The sequence below is a fragment of the Anastrepha obliqua genome, chromosome 4 (assembly GCF_027943255.1).
Source record: "Anastrepha obliqua isolate idAnaObli1 chromosome 4, idAnaObli1_1.0, whole genome shotgun sequence".
Lineage (NCBI taxonomy): Eukaryota > Metazoa > Arthropoda > Insecta > Diptera > Tephritidae > Anastrepha > Anastrepha obliqua.
The window spans coordinates 46,084,447-46,103,100 of record NC_072895.1 but is presented as its reverse complement, the minus strand read 5'-3'; the positions used below and the strand labels follow the sequence as shown (position 1 = coordinate 46,103,100).

Below are 18,654 nucleotides of genomic sequence, written 5' to 3'. Positions count from 1 at the left end.
GTAATACACATATACAGTGGCGAACATAACTGAGTGCAAGAGCCGACCAAAAAAAAATTTTTTTTAATCATCGCGCTTCGTTCACCGCCTAAAACTTAGGCTTTATTATACCAAAATTCAAAATCTTTTAAAAATTTATATTAAAAATTTTAAAATTTAGTCCACACTTTGTTGAATTTTTCTAAATTTTGTATGCAGTTTGAAACTTTAAAGAAAGAAAAAAAGACAAACGAATTTTAACTCGCGAAATACTGTAAATTAAAAAAAAATGTTATTGTACACTCAGCTATGCTCGCTACTGTATTCTAACTATCGAACTCTTCGGTTCCCACTGGTCGGTTGCATAATTTTTGAACCCTGTTAAATTAAAAACAAAGTAAACCTGAACGCCTGTATGCTTTATATTGTCTGTGTGTGTATGACTTACTACCAGTAAATTGCGCCTAAAACCACGCAACAGTTAATTTTCTTTTTAGAAAGTACACGACCATGAAAATGAATGTGTCGCCAGCGCCTCTATTGTATAGGCATACAAACACAGCTAAATACATATATACGTACACATATACTTGAAGAATGAGGCTTGTATAGGAAAGTTGTCAGCCTTAAAAATAGAAAAACTAAAACTTACCAGCAAAAAAATATCAGCACAAGTAACTGAACTCACCTACCTTCTTCTAACATGCACCCCGCTACAAAACGATGGCACATTCTGAGCAGTTTAGATTGTTTTTTGTTTTTTTTTTTTTGTTTTGGTTTTGGATGTTCATGTGTTTTTTAATGAATACTCATTTTTATATAACTGAATGTTGGTTATTTGGTTTTCAATGAATGTTTATTTCGTTTTTAAATTAATGTTCCATATTTGGGTTTTTGGAATTTATGTTCATTATGTTTTTGTTTTTTAATTACTTAATTACTTAATTACTTACTTAGGTGGCCATAACAACCCGTTACCAAGTTACGGCCGACCTCACTAGCTCTGCTCCGCGCGCGTCTTCTCCAATTCTGTACACCAAGCGAGCATAGGGTTTCCTCCACCTGGTCTTTCCAGCGGAGCAATGATCTTCCTCTGCGTCGGCTCCCTTGCACATCGCCCTCGAACACCTTCTTTGCTGGAGCTTCTTCATCCATACGCACGACATGCCCTAGCCAACGCAGGCGTTGGATGGCGATGCGTTGAACTTCGTCAATGTCGGCGTAGAACTCATACAGCTCGTGGTTCATTCTTGAACGGTAGTCTTCGCCAATGCGCACAGGACCGAAGATCTTACGAAGAAATTTTCTCTCAAACACCCCAAGAGCGGCTGCATCGCTTTGTGACACTACCCATGCCTCTGCGCCATAAAGCAATACGGGTATGATGAGCGTCTTGTAAAGTGTCAGTTTGGCCATGCGAGAGAGGGCTCGACTACTCAATTGCTTCCTCAGTCCATAGTAACACCTATTAGCAAGAGTGATTCTCTGTTTGATCTCCAGGCTGATAGCGTTGTGGCTGTTAACGGCGATGCCAAGATAAATACATTCTGGAACAACTTCGAAGGTATAGTTGTCCGCAATGACGTGCGTTCCTACACGCCGTGTGTTCCGCGTTGTAGACAGCATATACTTCGTTTTACCCTCGTTCACCGCCAGACCCATTCGTGATGAATACTTTTCGATACCAGAAAACGCTACAGTGACATCTCGCTTACAGTGGCCGATAATGTCAATGTCATCGGCGTACGCAAGGAGCTGGACACATTTGTAGTAAATAGTGCCATTGCGATCAAAACCTGCTTTTCGGAGCACCCTTTCCATCACGAAGTTGAAGAGGTTGCATGACAGTGGATCGCCTTGTCTGAAACCTCGAATGGTACTGAATGTCTCGTAGAGGTTATTTCCTACCTTGACGGAGCTGGTTGTGTTGCTCAACGTCATTCTGCATAGCCGTATGAGCTTCGCTGGTATACCGAACTCAGACATGGTGGCGTACAGGCAATCCCTTATCGGGCTATCGAACGCAGCTTTATAGTCGACAAAGAGATGATGGGTGTCGACTTGCTTTTCGTGGGTCTTTTCCAGGATTTGGCGTAATGTGAAAATCTGGTCGATGGTGGACTTTCCACGTCTGAAACCGCACTGATAAGGCCCGATCATTGTGTTGGCAAACGGCTTAAGTCTTCCACATAGGACGCTAGACAAGACCTTGTAAGCGATGGTTAGAAGACTGATGCCCCGGTAGTTGGTGCAGATCGTCGGGTCACCCTTCTTCAGTACAGGGCAAATACCACTTTTTTTAATTAATGTTCATTATTTTCTTATTTTTTGTTTGAATGCCCATTATTTTTTTAAATACATTTTCATTATTGTTTTAATGAATTTTCATTATTTTACATATACTAGTAAAGGTATGGCTTATTATCTAACGAAAACCATAATCACAATTTTTAAATTGTATAGAAAAACTAGAAAAATTCCACAACTTTTTAATCTCAATTCCACGTTTTTTAATTCGAATTTAGAGCAAGATTTTTGTAATGCAATTTTATAGCTTATTAAATTTTCGTAATTGTTAATTTTATAATTTTTTCCCTCACGGTATTCCGCATTTTCGCCATATAATGAATCTATGACATTTTTCTTCACTAAAAAGAAAAAAACGGCAGAACTCAAAAAACTGCGGTGCTAACGTTTGTCGCGGGCTGTGTGTTAATTGAACCACACATTGATTTGGTTACCCACTTACCTTCAAGCAACTACATTCACATAAACATACTTTTATTGGCTGGTTTTAATATACGGATTAGGTTTTTTTTTTTAAATGCAAGCCTTTCAATTTGTATTACTTGTACTATCTAAGTAGTTGCTGTTAAATAATAGATCTAATAGTGGGTAATTTTGTTGCATGCCTCTAAGCTTTGCATTTTGTACTTTATGCCTTTGCGTTCGCATGAAACCGTAAGTAGGAAAGTAGACAAAATAAACACATGAACCTCGTAATTGCTTTAAAGTATTTGCTTTTGAAATAATGTCATTACCCAGTAATTGAGTTGCCGCTCATTGCTTGTACGCTCGTATGGCTCGCTTTGTTTGTGGTTGTGGGTGGATTGGCTTGTTTATTGTGCAATATTTAGGGTCGAGCTGCGTTAGATGGCATTTTTCGCTTTCGATTTTTGTTAACCTTTGGTGGTCATTTCTATGTATAACTAATTAAATTACTTATGAGACAGTGTTTGGTTAGCGCGTGTCTAAATTTATGATTAGCTAAAACAGAAAGCAACTTACACCCATACAGACAAGAAGATAATTGTTTTCCAGTATAGAGTGGAATAGCAAATAATTTAACTTTGATCGCTTAATTGCTTTATGCTTTATGCTTTTATTTTATTTCGATCGTGATAAACACATCTTTGAATTTTGCCAGGAGAATTTTCATAAGGAAGCACGCTTGAATAAAATGGAATAAAATGTGTTTGTCCACGAATATAAATGCACCTAATTTTTGGTCTTATTTGGCTATTAAAATCCTGCTAAGCAAATAACCAAAAAATATCCCTTTGTGGGATATCCAACGTGGCTGACATTCGGAATTCGGGGAACGTACGCTCGAATCTCCGCGAAACACCAAAATGAAGAAACATTTTTTTTTCTAATAGCGTTCACCCCTCGGCAGGCAATGCCATGAAAAATCTCCTCATAAAAAATATCTGCCGCTTGGAGTCGGCTTGAAACTGTAGGTCCCTCCATTTGTGGAAAAAACATCAAGACGCACCCCAAAAATAGGAGGAGGAGCTCGGCCAAATACCCAAAAAGGGTGCCAGCGCCTATTATATATTTATGTATATTTTTTATTAACATGAAATACAATTATAAATAATTACACTACACGAGTGAAACCAGTAGCAGTTGAGCCTATCGGCCTGCCGGTTCTTATAAATACGTATTGAACTACCCTTCGAATGAGCCACTCGCCATTCGTTGTGATAAATCCTGCCAAAACACTTACCTTATAGTATATTTGAGTTCTGTTCTAATTATACGTTTGTATAAATAAATTCCAAATATAACACCTTTTTGACTTATAACACCGTGCGACAGTAAAAGTAATCCAGGAAATATTTCATATGCAGATCGAACTTGGATACATGGATAGATTTTATATAGCAATGCTGCATACTTAGTTTTTCATTTCCTCGCATACTGAATTTTTTAAAGAACTCGAATTTTTTTATAAATAGTTTTAAGAACTTATACTGACCCCATGATAATAATGTGGATGCCAAATGGAATACAATATATCCAGCTATTAAACAAAATTTGTGTTTACTTTTTGCCAAGACAAATATAGTGTTTGGACAACTAGCAAGTGCAGCACTCAGACATTAATTGAGTCCATTGTACTACACTTGGATTCCCTTTTAGTTTTCTTTAAATCTACCCGATCTCCGAAGAAATCTGAGTAGATCTTGTGGTGCCAAGGAGCCAAGATGGTCGCTTCTTAACACATCAGTGCCAAAGACCTCAAACCTGATTCGAGCGAAGGCGGGGCAGACACACAGGAAGTGGTCCGCCGTCTCATCCTCCTCTTCACAGGCTGGGCACTGGACACTGTCTGAGATGCCCAACCTTTCCATGTGCTTTGCCTACAGAAAGTGGCCCGTCATCAGTCCAACCAGCCGTCTGCACTTCCCTCTGCTTAATGACACAGATGCATGCATTCCAAGAGCAAAGTGCAGTTTTGTCCCGCTGGATTCCACGTAGACCCCAGAGCTGGAGCCATGCCCGGTCCTGGAGCCATACGTAAAAATGCAAAAACAGTGTTTGCCGGGCTCATTTTCTGAGTCTCCCCACAACTGAGCCTCTGGTAGCACTACACTGTATCTCTTTTCAAGTACGACTCTTGATGGCATGGAGTCAAGGGGCATGTAGAGAATTGTTGGATCGATGTCCATGCCTTCTCTGTGTTCCAATGCCGGACAAGGGCCGTACCAGTTCCCACTGTGTTTGCAGATGGCCTTCAAGGCCTGTCCTTGGATGAAAGCATCAAGTGGTGGCAAACCAATCAGAGCATCTAGTGCCGGGCAAATATTGTACAAATATAGACAAATATAGTACAATAATGCCATTTGAAAAATGTATCCTTGAATATTCTTGAATTTGGTTCATGCATTGTCGTGGAAAGAATATATATTTGAGGTATATGTATGCCTCAACTTCGTTCTCCTTGCTGTTTTATATAGTGGCACTTTCCTTATGTGACGTGAAGTATACGCAACGGATACCTCCGTTTATACTTCCTTTAAAAGACTAAGTTAGTGAATAAATATTTATGAAATATTTACGGGATAACAAAAGAAGTTGATTTTTGACTCACAGTGTTTTGATTGTATAGGCACTAACCGAAGTCTAGAGTATACGATATATAAAATAATGATAAAACATGAAATTCATGCCACCCAGAGCTATAAATAGCCAGTTCCATGTACTACTTCCTTTAAGGAAATCATTTTTTTTTGTTATTAATATACGGGCGATATACCTCACTTAACACGGCATCGACAAAAATAAATTTCTAGATTTACTACTTAACATGTTCGGGCTATCGATTTAGATCGACAACTACAAATAATTTCTCAAGTGGGAAAATTTGCTACGTGTTAATCATATCTGCAAACATTTCTTCTCATGTACCAGCTCTTAATTGAATTCATCTTGATATTTCAATTATTGCTGTCAAACCCAAACAAAAAAGAAATTTGTTCATACGTATTTCAACTATAGAGAATTTGATAATATTTTGACAGTTTGGGCAGCAGATGATAGGCAAAAGTTTGGAATTTAACTACAAAAAAATTTAATAAAAAATTGTTGAAGAATTTTCTGAGTTCTAAACTGGCTTTATTAGTAAACTTATTTTTGTAACTTAATGCGCAGTTACGCATTTAATAGTGCTTTTACAAAAATATTCTTCAAAATAAGATAACTTTTAACCAGTTCTGATTTGTATAGTCTAATCAGATTTTAGTTCGGTTAGCGAGATAGTTATTTCTTCGTTCTGTGACTTATCAATTCAGCTACATACTTAAATTTTTACAATATTTGAAATATTTTCTATGCAAAACTTTTACTATTAATTTTGTATCAAAGTATAAAAAAATACTTATAAATCAAAGTTCCAGGTTTTGTACCACTTTAGTGTACTAAAATACGCAGAAGTTTTCTAAAAGTTCTGTTAAAAAGTGGAAAGTTTTGATTGCACTTTTGAATTTTGTTAAATTTTTGTGAATTTTGTATAAAGTTATGAGCTTCGATTAACAAGGATATTTTGTTATACCGGAACTATTAGGCTGGAGAAATAGCAAAAAACAGTATTTATTCAATAAGTTAATCAATTATACGAGTATATTCGCCATTGCATTTTTCTACGTATTCACACCTCTCGACCAATTCGCTGAGATGCCCTTTCCCGTACGAGCTTGACTATGTCGATCAGGTATTTCAGTCGAACAGCCTTATTCACGCGGTCTAGCTGGGCAATGCAGAGCTACTTGTTGACCGTGGTATTATTTTCGAGCATTTCCCAGTGCACCGTGCCCTCCTAGTCAGACCAAACACATATCGTGATCTTCTTTGGATGAAGATCCGGTTTGGCTTCCGGTTTTGGCGTATCTCCTGGAGCCACCTTTTTTTGCTTCATATTGATGTATAGGCACCATTTCTCATCTTCTGTGACGATTGGGTACAAAAGCAACTGTTTATGACCGCGTGTTGCTCGATGGCGGGCGAGATGCTGAGAAGCAATTTGAAGGCGACTTTCTTTATTTTTTCGTTGAGCTCGAGAGGCACTTAGGCTTACAATTTTTCGGTAAATCCCATTGAATGAAGGTGACTGAGAATGGTTTTATGAGCACAGCTCATTTTTTCCGCCAATTCACGACTGCTTTGGCGACCGTCATCCTTCAAAAGTGATTTAAGACGTTGTTCATCGAATTCAGAAACCTTTCCGCTCTGGGACGTGTCTTGGACATCAAACTCGCCAATTTTGAATTTTGCAAACCATTCAAATCCAGTCGAAAATGTTTCTAAGCCGCAAAACTAATAAAAAATGAAATAACTTCAAAACATATATTAGTTTTGTAGAGCAAAAAGAGTTCTATCGAATGAATACTTACCCTTTGCCAAACAGCAAACAAATCATTGTAAACTAAAACAATTTTTCATTGTAAACTAAAACAATATTTCAGTAAATCCAAAAAACAAAAAAAAAACATAATTCACGCTCGGATAATCTTTGGCTTAGTACTCTTACTCCCATATTTGACTGCTCGCTTACCACAGCTACGACTTGACTTGTGTATAACCTCAGCAACGGCGCCATTAATCCATCTGAATGAGCCCGTAATTGTGCAAGGAAGAAAGATTACCCTATTTAGCCATCCGAAGCAAAACTGTAAGAGTAACTTCGGCTGCCACGTCATCGGCACGGTACAATTAGTCGTTGTTTAAACGGCAACGAAGTAACATGAGTGGAAACTATTTGTTGTTAGATTTGAGTGTTATTATTTTACATAAACCACCAACATGCTCTCAGTTCTTTCGTAAACAAACCGCTGAGAAGACCGCTGGTTACGTCAGCCAATCAGCTGACTCTTTCAAAATCGTTGAGAGTCGGCTAACGGTCTGATGTTGGTCACACCTCCGCAGTCTGTACATGATGATGATTGTGTGAATTTAAGAAGATGAAAAATATACCTATTTTGGAAGTCCCTCCTATTCTAAGCTCGAATTCTAATGAATCTAAAAAATGTTATCGTCTCTATCTAATATATTTGTAATAAAAAGCAACTGAAATGAGGTTTAACAAATATGAGAAAGTCGTTGGAAATCTATAAATAAAACAGAAATTCAAATGTGACAGTTCATTTCACCGATCGAAAATGGATTTCATTCCACACGATATTATAAATTATATGTACAAATAATTGCTGTAAGCAGTACACGTAGCTCAATCTGAGTCTGATACGCTTGATTTACATTGCATTTACTTATTTACTTTGGAAAATTCCTTAACTATACACTCGGTTAGATTGTAATTTAGTAGCGTCTTTAGTGGCACATGTGAAGAATTACTTAATAAGTAGTTATACGTTTTTTTTTCTTTATTATGCATCTATAAAATGTCATCCCAACTTGACTGGCTTCGTCAATGCTCAAATTGATTTAATAGACGATAATTAGTTTAGCGATGTGCAGATAAATTTTTAGCAAATTTCCATGGGAATTGTTATTTTTTTCTTATTTTTTATTTATTTTGTAAATAATTTCCCTTTAAAGTGGCGAAAGAGTGAAGGGTAATGGAAAGAATGTACAAATCAGTAAATCAATAGTGTTCGAAATTCTAGAAACATTTTGTTCACATAAAAAATGAGCAAATCGATGAATAGCCAACGAGAAAATATAAGTAGAAAACCGACTGGCAAACTTTTGTAAATATTTGTGCTTGTCCGAGTTTGTATTTTCATTAACAACATTCTTACAATGAGACCCCCTAAACTTTAGATATTAACAACAATGCATTTCATTAAAAATTAAAAAAAATTAGATGCTGTGACGATATTTGTGTAGCGAATTTTACAGATACTTAATTTGATTGGCATTGCTTGAGACGATAACACTAAATAAAACGATAATTAAAAAAAATGTTTCTGGAAAAATAATGTTTTTTTGTTAAATTTTTGTGGGAAAATCTCCAATTTTGAGATTTATGAATGTTAAAAATTTTTGTATATAGCTTTTCAAAGAGAAATACCTTCGGCTATTTGTCACATTTTTATCATTTTTGTTTTGTAAAGTTGTTAGGATAAATATATTTGAAAAAAAAAAACAAAAAAGAATAGCTTGGGGGAAAAATTTTATTTTTGTGCTACATTTTTGTTGGAAAATTTCATAATTTTGTGATTTATGAATGCTGAAAATTTTGATATACAAATTTTTGGATTCTAAAATATTTATTTCCTTTTAGCATTTCCATATTTTTTTGTTTTTTTTTGTACTTTTAATTTTTATATATATTTTTTACAATGTTTATGTATTTTACTAACATTTATATTTTTTATTTTAATTTTGTTTTTCATTATTATTTTTTTTTTAATAATAATTTTTTTAAATAACTAAAATTTTTTTTTTTTTTTTTTAACTTTCGTTTATTTGCAATCTATTTTTAAAATAATAAGCAAATTATCTAACTATTAACAATTTGACTTATATTATTGAGCTCCATTGAGGTCAATAATAATATATATGTATACTACGATTAATGTACACTTATATTCAGACTTATGTGTTAGATTTTAATACCTTTTAATATTAGATTTATCTATTAGGTTCTGAATGGAATGTCTAATACATGATGTCTTTTAAGTCTATTAATTTCATTAGTTTCATCAAGTAATGTAATTGCTAGCAGGTTATCGTGATAACTTAATCTCTGTAAATATTTTGTGGTAATTTTTTTAATTTCATCTTTTATAAAGGAAATTTCTAGATCAGTATGTATGGCTTTATTTGTGACGAACCAGGGTGCACTTGTGATAAGTCTTAAAGTTTTTGACTGATATCTTTGCAGAATTTCTATGTTAGAATTGCAAGCAGTTCCCCACAGTTGTACTGCGTAGGTCCATACTGGCTTTAGTATAGCCTTATATATTAATATTTTGTTATTTAGATTAAGTGTTGATTTTGGTCCTAGTAGCCAGTAAAGTTTGTTTGTTTTTATCTTTAACTGGGTTGTTTTTGCTTGAATATGGCATTTCCAGGTTAGCCGTTTGTCCAAATGTATGCCAAGGTATTTGACCGTATCATGTTTGGGAATTAAATTACCATTTAGATAGAGTGAAGGGCATTCTTTCCGTCTCAATGAAAACAAAACATGCACAGATTTGCTTGTGTTAACTTTTAATTTCCATCGGTCCAGCCACGTCTGTATCTCGTTTAGTTCTATCTGAACTAGATTGGTTGCATCAATTGGGGACGGACTTGAAGCTAGTATAGCGGTGTCATCAGCGTATGTAGCCATTAGGACATTTTCGGTTTCGGGTATGTCAGATGTAAAAATCGTATAAAGTATAGGACCGAGTACGCTACCCTGTGGTACTCCAGCTTTTATGTATCTAATATCAGTTATTTCTTCATTTACCTTAACGTAAAATGATCTTTCGGTGAGGTAAGACTTTAGTGTTAGATAAAATGGTGCAGGAAGTATTTTTTTTAATTTATATAACAGGCCTTGATGCCATACTTTGTCGAATGCCTTTTGTACATCCAAAAATACGGCTGAACAATATTCCCTTCGTTCAAAGGAGTCGGTTATGAAATTAACAACACGGTGACATTGTTCAGGTGTACCATGGTATCGGCGAAAACCAAATTGATGTTCGGGTATGACCTTATTTTCTTTCAGTATTGGGAATACTCTGCGCAAAAATAGTCTTTCGAATATTTTGGAGAATATTGTCAATAAGCTGATTGGTCTGTAAGAGGATATTTGATTTTCAGGTTTTGCCGGTTTAAGGACCATAACTATTTCGGCGCACTTCCACTGTGTAGGAAAATAGTTTAATCTTAATATTGAGTTATATAACAGAGTTAAGAACATAACTCCTTTTTTCGGCAAACACTTGGCTACTTTGGCGTCAATTTTATCATATCCAGGAGATTTGTTGTTACACAGGTTTTTAATTTCAAAGCGAATTTCATTCGGTGTAATATGTTTGATCGGTAGAGATAGTTGACATGGGGTATCGAGAAATGCTAACACATCATCATCGTTGTTGCTTTGGTTTATAAACGGAGAAAATATTGCCTCTAAATATCTAGCATATGCATAAGCCTTACTCTTGTCTGTCCTACACCAAACGTTGCCACAATCTTTTATAGGCGCATTTCTCTTTTTGGGATGTTTGAGATATTTTGTAGCATTCCAAATCTTATGATCATCAACATTTCTATCGTTTAGGCTGTGTATATAATCTGATACTGATTTATTTCTAAATTCTTTTAGTTTTTCTTTAACGTCAGTTGTTGCTTTATTTAGAGCAGTTTTGTCTCTTGGATTCCTAGTAGTTTGCCATTTCTTTCGAAGGCGTCTCTTATGCTTAATTAATGCTCTTATCTCTCCACATACATGTATACGGCTACGATATTTGATCTCATTACCTTTTTGGGGAGTAGAAAAAAAGGCCGCTTCGTGGATTTTATTTGTGAAATATTCGACTGCATTATCTAGCTCAATTGTTGTTTTAATTGAAATATTAAGTTCCAAATTTTGGGTTAGCCAATCTTGAAAAATTTTTATTTGACTCTTACTAGTTAATGTTTTGTATTTCTGTTGCCGTAAGCTAGTTAGAGTGTCGTAACTGATAATGACTGGAGAGTGATCTGAGCTGAGTTCTTCAGAACTGACAACTTCCAGTAATTGGGCTGGGATACCATTGTATACAGCAAAATCTAATAAATCCGGAATTTTCGATGGATCACTCGGCCAGTAGGTAGGCTCCCCCGTCGACAACGTTTTAAAATTATGTTTAACAATACATTTATAAAGCTCTCTTCCTTTTGGGTTAGGAGTACGTGAGCCCCACCAAGGGTGCTTCGCGTTATAATCGCCTCCCACTAGAAATCTAGGTCCGAATGAGTTAAACATGTTTTCGTATTCAGTGGTTTTGATAGTATGCCGTGGAGGTGAATACAATGCATAAATTTGTAAGTCAGCATTGTTTGCTTTTATTTTGATTCCAGCGGCTTGTATTGATGCGGTTTGTATCGGTTCTAGCATATCATACTTTATACTAGATCTTACAATTACAGCACAACCAGCATGTGCCCTATTGCTTGGATGATTACATGTGATTATATCGTAGTTTTTAATTTTGAAAAATGTTTTGGCTGTAAAATGAGTTTCTGAAACTAACATTATATCAATAAAATTTTCGTTTAAAAATACTTCTGTTTCATTAGTGTGACAGGTTAAGCCATTGGCATTCCATATTGCTAATCTCAGGTTTACTTGCATAATTTATTAATGAGCAGAGACATCATATTGAGTAGGGTGTTTGTTAACTCTATTTGCTTAGTAAGTAGCTGCTCAATTTTTTCCATTGTGTTTTCATTATTCTTTTCATTGTAATTGCCTGTACCTTTTACAACATTTGCATATGAGAGATTGTTGTTGTTGTATTCATTGCAATTATTTTCAGTATAATTAGCTTCATTACCCAGATGAGTGTTATTTTGTTGGTTGATAATTATATTCTCTTTGGCGCGATTAGAATAAACCGGTTTCTTGCGAAGAAGTTGTTGGTATACAGCGCAGCCTTTGTAATTTGCAGTGTGATGTTGGAGACAATGAACACATGTCGGTGGAGAGTCTTTGGGTTTTGTGCATTGTTCCGTTGGGTGCATTAAATTACATTTAACACATTTATATGGTTTTTTGCAATATGACTTTGTGTGGCCGAATTCTTGACATCTATGACATTGAACGATATCACTTGTTTGACGAGGAGGTTCAACTCTAATTATTGCATTATTCAGATGTCTCATTGCGTATATTTCTTTGTTGTTGTCTTTCGGTTCCAAATCAACAAAGAACATTGATAGCGGCTGTTTATTTATTCTGCTTTTAACATTATAAATATTCCGGACTTTATGACCTAGCTGTGTAATTGAATTAGTAATTTCTTCGATGGGAGTGGAATAGTGAATTCCTTTTAACACTACTCTATATGATCGTTCTTGTTTTGGTTGATAAGTGTGATAACTTATTTTGCTTATATCTAGATTTTTAACAGTTTTTCTGTAAGCCTCAATGTTATTTACCATAAGTCTAATTTTTCCATCTGTTAGTGATTTATAACTAAACTCTTTTTTGTCAATTACACTAGAAATGTAATTTATCATTTCACTTATGTTCGATACCCCTGGAATGATTAATGGTGGTGGTTTTGGAGTAGTTGGCTCAGCTTCTTTGTTCGCTGCTAGATTTTCATCGTCGCCAGCTTCCATTTGATCGCCATCATCGCTAAGTAGGTCGAATCGATTCGGATGTATAACAAACTGCTTTTTATTTTGATGTAACTTAGGAGACTCTTCATTTACACGTTTTGCAGATTTAGTTGGTACATTTTGCCACTTCGAAACAATATTGTCATTTTCATCATCGTTCTCTCCTGATTCTTTCATATTTTTATTTTTTTATTTTTATTTAATTTACTCTCAGTCACTTTGTCAATAGCGGAACACAATATATTTATATATTGAGAAACACGTGTGTTCGCTCGCGCGGTCAATCAACGACTAAATAACTAAATTAAAATTTTTTTTTTTTTTATTGTTATTATTATTTATTGAATCTATTAATTAATCATCATACTAACAATAAGGTTCCGACTCTTAACCTAAATTAGAATACCTACAGCTTCTTGAAGAAGGTTAAGGTTTATATGGGGGCCTCACGCGTAACAAATTGACGGTATGCAACAGCGACCGAGCCAATGGATTTGGGTAGCCTTTGGTAGTAGTTTTGTTGGATTACTGCTATTTCTGCTGCCAATAATGGAACATTTAGGTCTCGATGGATATTTTCATTGATTATGTACGACGGCGCTCCAGTAATCATTCTTAATATTTTAAATTGCCTTCGTTGTGTGATTGCAATATTGCTGGCACTTGCATTATCTCACAATTGTGACGCATACGTCCAGATTGGCTTGATGGTCGGAACGTGAATTTATTAGCCAATGAAGATCTTTCGTTTTTAGCTTCATCTGTTTTGGCCTCAATGTGCCTTTTCCATGTCAGGCGACTGTCGATACGAACACCAAGCTATGTAACTTCTTTAGAATAAGGTATGAGTGTGGAGTTTAGGTGTACACTTGAGTTGTCGCTTCTATTTAGCGTAAAAATCGTATGATTACATTTTTGCTCATTCACTTGCGCCGGCCTGCCAACGACTTTAGTATGAGTTTCAGATGACTGTTCACGCTCTTATTGGACACTCAGAGCGACAAAGGATTGCAGTGTCGTCAGCAAGCGTGAATATTGCGGGTTGTTGGAAGGTCAGCCGTGTATATTACATATAAGAGCGAACCCAGGCTTGTGGTACGCCGGCTTTAATATCGACTATCAGTTAGATAGTTTTTTATAGCTTACCATAAACACCCTATTTGTAAGATAAGATTGAAATATTTCGAGTGAACTTTGTGGCAGTGTGCGTTGGATTTGGTGGATAAGTCGCTCGTGCCATACTCTGTCGAACGCTTGAGCTACATCAAGAAATATGGCTGAGCAATATTTCCGTCGTTCAAAAACATTCCTTATTTCGGAGCTGATGCGATTGACTTGCTCAATTGGGCCGTGCTTCTCACGAAAACTGAACTGATGAGCTGGGACAATGTTGTTTTGCTGCAGATGCGGCATCAGTTTTCGTTTCCGCAATTTTTAAAATAGTTCGGAAAGAGATGCCAGGAGATTTCTCGGTCTGCATGAAGTTGCCTTGGATTTATTTTTACCTGACTTCGGGATCACTATAATGGTTAATTTTTTCCATTTTTTTCCATTAAGAAGGAAAATGGCTAACTTGAAGAATTGTGTTAAAAAGCACACTGAGAAATCTAAAGGCGCAGTTTGGAGTCTCTGCTCGTCTCGTTCTCAATTTTTATTGCATTGTTAAGTGGTGATAGAGACTCACTACTAAAATTCGTAAAATCGGTTTGAGTTGCAGGCAATTCAACCCCATTAGTTGGTAGGTGGGTTGGTTGAAACACCATCCTCAAATGCTCAGCAAACACATTGGCTATTTCTGCATCTGTCCGAGCGCTGGCGTCTTGATCGACACGAATTGGTATCTCAGATTCAGTTAATTTTTTTTAATAATTTTATTTTTTTAATTTGCTTTTTTTAATTTTTTTATGATATGTAAATATTTTTTTTCACCGTAAGTGATACATACGCGTTTGATGTTAAATTTTCTCCCAAATGTCTGGTATTGGACTAAAGCTATAAATGGCAAATCAGAAATTATTATGTAAAAGTATGCGTACACTAGCCAGTGTAGAGGTAGTATAATGCAAGTATATAAGTATAATAAAATGTACAGTTAGATAAAGTAAAAGTGCGTTTCACGTCAAATCAATACTGCATAGTTATTTCTATCCTTTCGGCAACTTTATTGTTCGAAGCGACATGCTTTTTCATATCTATACTCCATCATATTCAATATTCCAACAGAATAGAATATATGATTTACTATTTCCTTTTTATTATGAGTTATGGTACTGAGACACTCATTAAATTTTTGCCAACTTTATTATGCCGTATTTTGTCAACGAAATAATGCATACAAAGCTATGAATATTAATGTTTTTGTGCATAATGGCGGAACATAAAATACATTTATCTTTTGTGCTTGTCTTTTTTGTTTTTGTTTTTTGTTTATTTGATATCAATAAAACGGTCGCCTTGACTTTGCGTAAATAAAGCAATTTATAAGTGAAACTATGATTTAATTAAAAAAAGGAAATAATCAGAAAATATTATTTTATTATAATTTTTCTGTTTCTCAACGTATTTTTTTGGTTTTTTTTGTTTATTTATGTTTTATGCCAAAATTTGCATTGATTAAGTAAAAAGTTTAGAGCATTTTTTCCCCGTATTTCGACGATGAAATTAACAATTTTAGTTCAGATTATTCAATTCAAATCAGAATATATTACGTTTTTTTTCAATAATTTGTGTATATTTTGAATCATATCGCCACGTTTAAAAAGGTGCTGCCCCATTAGTAAGAAAGAAAAACTTGACTCTTAATCAGCTCATTTTCACAAAGCTTTCTTACACTATCAATAGAACTTTGCGATTGCTTGAAAAGGTGACAATCGCTTGGCGCCATATCCGAACTACATATAAAGCGGATGAGACAGAATCTTCCAAAAAAGACGTTATAAAGATATGTGCCTTCTGACACTTTCTTGGCAGAACATAACAGCCTTCCTATTCGGCAATGGTCGCTTATGGCCGATCGCCTGGCTAACTGTGACAAATAAAAGTAAAAATTGGGTGTGTCAGATTCCACAAAATACACAGAACAACTTTCTTAACCATTAATCTGAGTTGTTGTTCTATTATATTTCCCATTTTTCAAAACCAGGCGTCATTTCCGTTCAAAAAGTTCGTTTACATCAATTCGTGTGACATCCATATATCGATCTTCTTCTTGAAAATTCAACAAAGTTTATATTATTGGTAAAGTTACATAAGACTCGCTTGCGAATCTTAAAAATAAAACAACAACAATAAGTGTGCTTAGTTGAAATGTAGTTTCTAAGTTAAATTCGGCTTTATTTGTGGCATTCCTCATATTAGCTGCTCACAATTGCCGAGCGACATGCGATTTATGCACACCTCAGGGGCTTCACGTGATTGTGCGGCTTGCCACATGCCTGCCAATAGCAGCAAAAAATGCAAAGAAAATAAAATGCTAACAAAATACACACATAGTGGGCGGTTGCATCCCCCAGTTCATTTGGAAAGAAATCTACTTGTTTTATCGATGCTCATCAAAATTTGTACAGCTAACATTTTTCAATACTCAAATACCATAGATGTAAATACACTTGTAAGGGTATGTGTGCGCGTATATCTTTACATGCCATTCGTCTTATAGGTAAAAATGAATATAAGTATTTTGTAACAATTATTACAAACGAACCGAATGCCAATCGATAGTATCATTTTCTAGCTGGTGATTTTCCACTCAACAGAGAATTACAATAAACTCGTTTGCTTTTTACCGATTTCCAAAAACGGAAACGGTCTCTGTTCGTATTTATTTTTAATTTTTTGTTCACTCTACATTACTTGGATACCGTTGATATTCAACTTCTACATTCTCATATGTACACATTCACACATTTACACTTATACATAATTAAATATTACATATATACATCTCTACACTCGCACATTACGGGTATTACATTGTTGAATATTCCAATTTGACAAATTGCCAAAAAGTCCGAGTAACGACGCGTCGGCGTAAGGGAAGGTTTCTACAAATTGACAGCGATTATTTACCCTGTAGAAAAAACTATTTGCACCGAACTGGTACGCTTTTAATGCATTTAACACCAGTACTGCTTCGCGTTTATTCCTTTTTATATAGTCAGTATATTTACGGGTTCGAGATTGTTTTAAACTCTCTAAATTTCAGTGAATGGAAATGAATACTTATCTATACTTCAAAGCCGGATGACTCTTGCGTGTACACCAATGTTCTATATTCTAGACCATAGCTCAATGTATAAATGCCCGAGCTCAAGCAAAACTCAGGTTAACTTCCTTCTCTCCTCTCATAATAGTCAACCTAGTATTAACAATTCCTACTCGAGTGCAAAACATTAAAAGCGGAACAAACAATTTATCGATGAGTTCATATCTTACTTTTCTGAAGTGGGTAAAAAATTTAAGTCATTGAAATCAGTTTTGCCACGTTTCAGTAGCATTGAGTGTCTCTCAGGCAAAGGTATTCAAAATAAAAATAAACAACTACATGAATAATACTCGTTAACCTTCATTACGCCTTAACTGATAACTGCAAAGTATGTAGATAATAAAGTCAGTTATTATGCCATTGGGAAAAAAATCGTTCCTTATTGACCTACTGTATGCCTGACTACGTCAACACGATTGAATTGTACGAGTAGTTTTCTTTTTATCCAATGAATTGATTTGATTTGTGATTTGGATAGAGCAATTTGTTTTTTCTTTTTTCTACTTACTTTTAAATATTCTGTTTGTTTGCTAACATTATTTCTTTTTTCTATTCCAAAATTTGTTCGCAACGGAACTCAATGCTCAGGTGCGTTTTGAAGTGTTAAACATTTAACAATGCGATAAAAAAAACAACCCAAAGCCGTGAAAAAGTAACTTGAGTTCAATTGGTGTTTGAGTGAAAATTACTCTGCGGAGAAACCTGATTTAACTGATCAGTAGATTTTCAAAGTATTGACCTACAATCAAAAATCCTTACTTTCGCATTGGCAGCTCTTTAATTTACTAATAAAAAAGTAGTTTGCTCAAACGGTGTAGTTGGAATAAACACATTCCGAGACTAATTTTGCAACACAAGTGTTCGTAGCTCCATAATGAGATTTTTATGAGAATTTTTAATGTCTTCACATCCATACTCATATTCGTATCGTTCTTATATTAATACTCGTACTCATATTCATATTCGTACTCAATTTCATACTCGTATTCGTACTCAATCTCATACTCATATTCGTATTCATACTCATACTCATACTCATATTCGTACTCATACTCATATTCGTACCCATACTCATATTCGTCCTCATAATCATATTCATGCTCATACTCATAATCGTACTCATACTCATATTCGTACTCATACTCATATTCATATTCATTCTTATATTCATATTCATACTCTTATTCATGTTTATTTTTATATTCATATTCGTACTCTTATTCATATTCATATTCGTACTCTTACTCATATTCGTACTCTTACTCTTATTCGTACTCATACGCATATTCATACTCATTCATATTCATTCTTATATTCATATTCATGCTCATATTCATGTTCATTTT

The 18,654-nt window shown here is 35.0% G+C and overlaps 1 protein-coding gene across 4 annotated transcripts in view; it reads left to right on the top strand.

Moving 5' to 3' along the window:
• LOC129246372 (protein FAM13A) overlaps positions 1-18,654 on the top strand; it is a 205,071-nt gene that overhangs the window by 118,446 nt on the left and 67,971 nt on the right. The gene's annotated exons all lie outside the window — the stretch shown is intronic.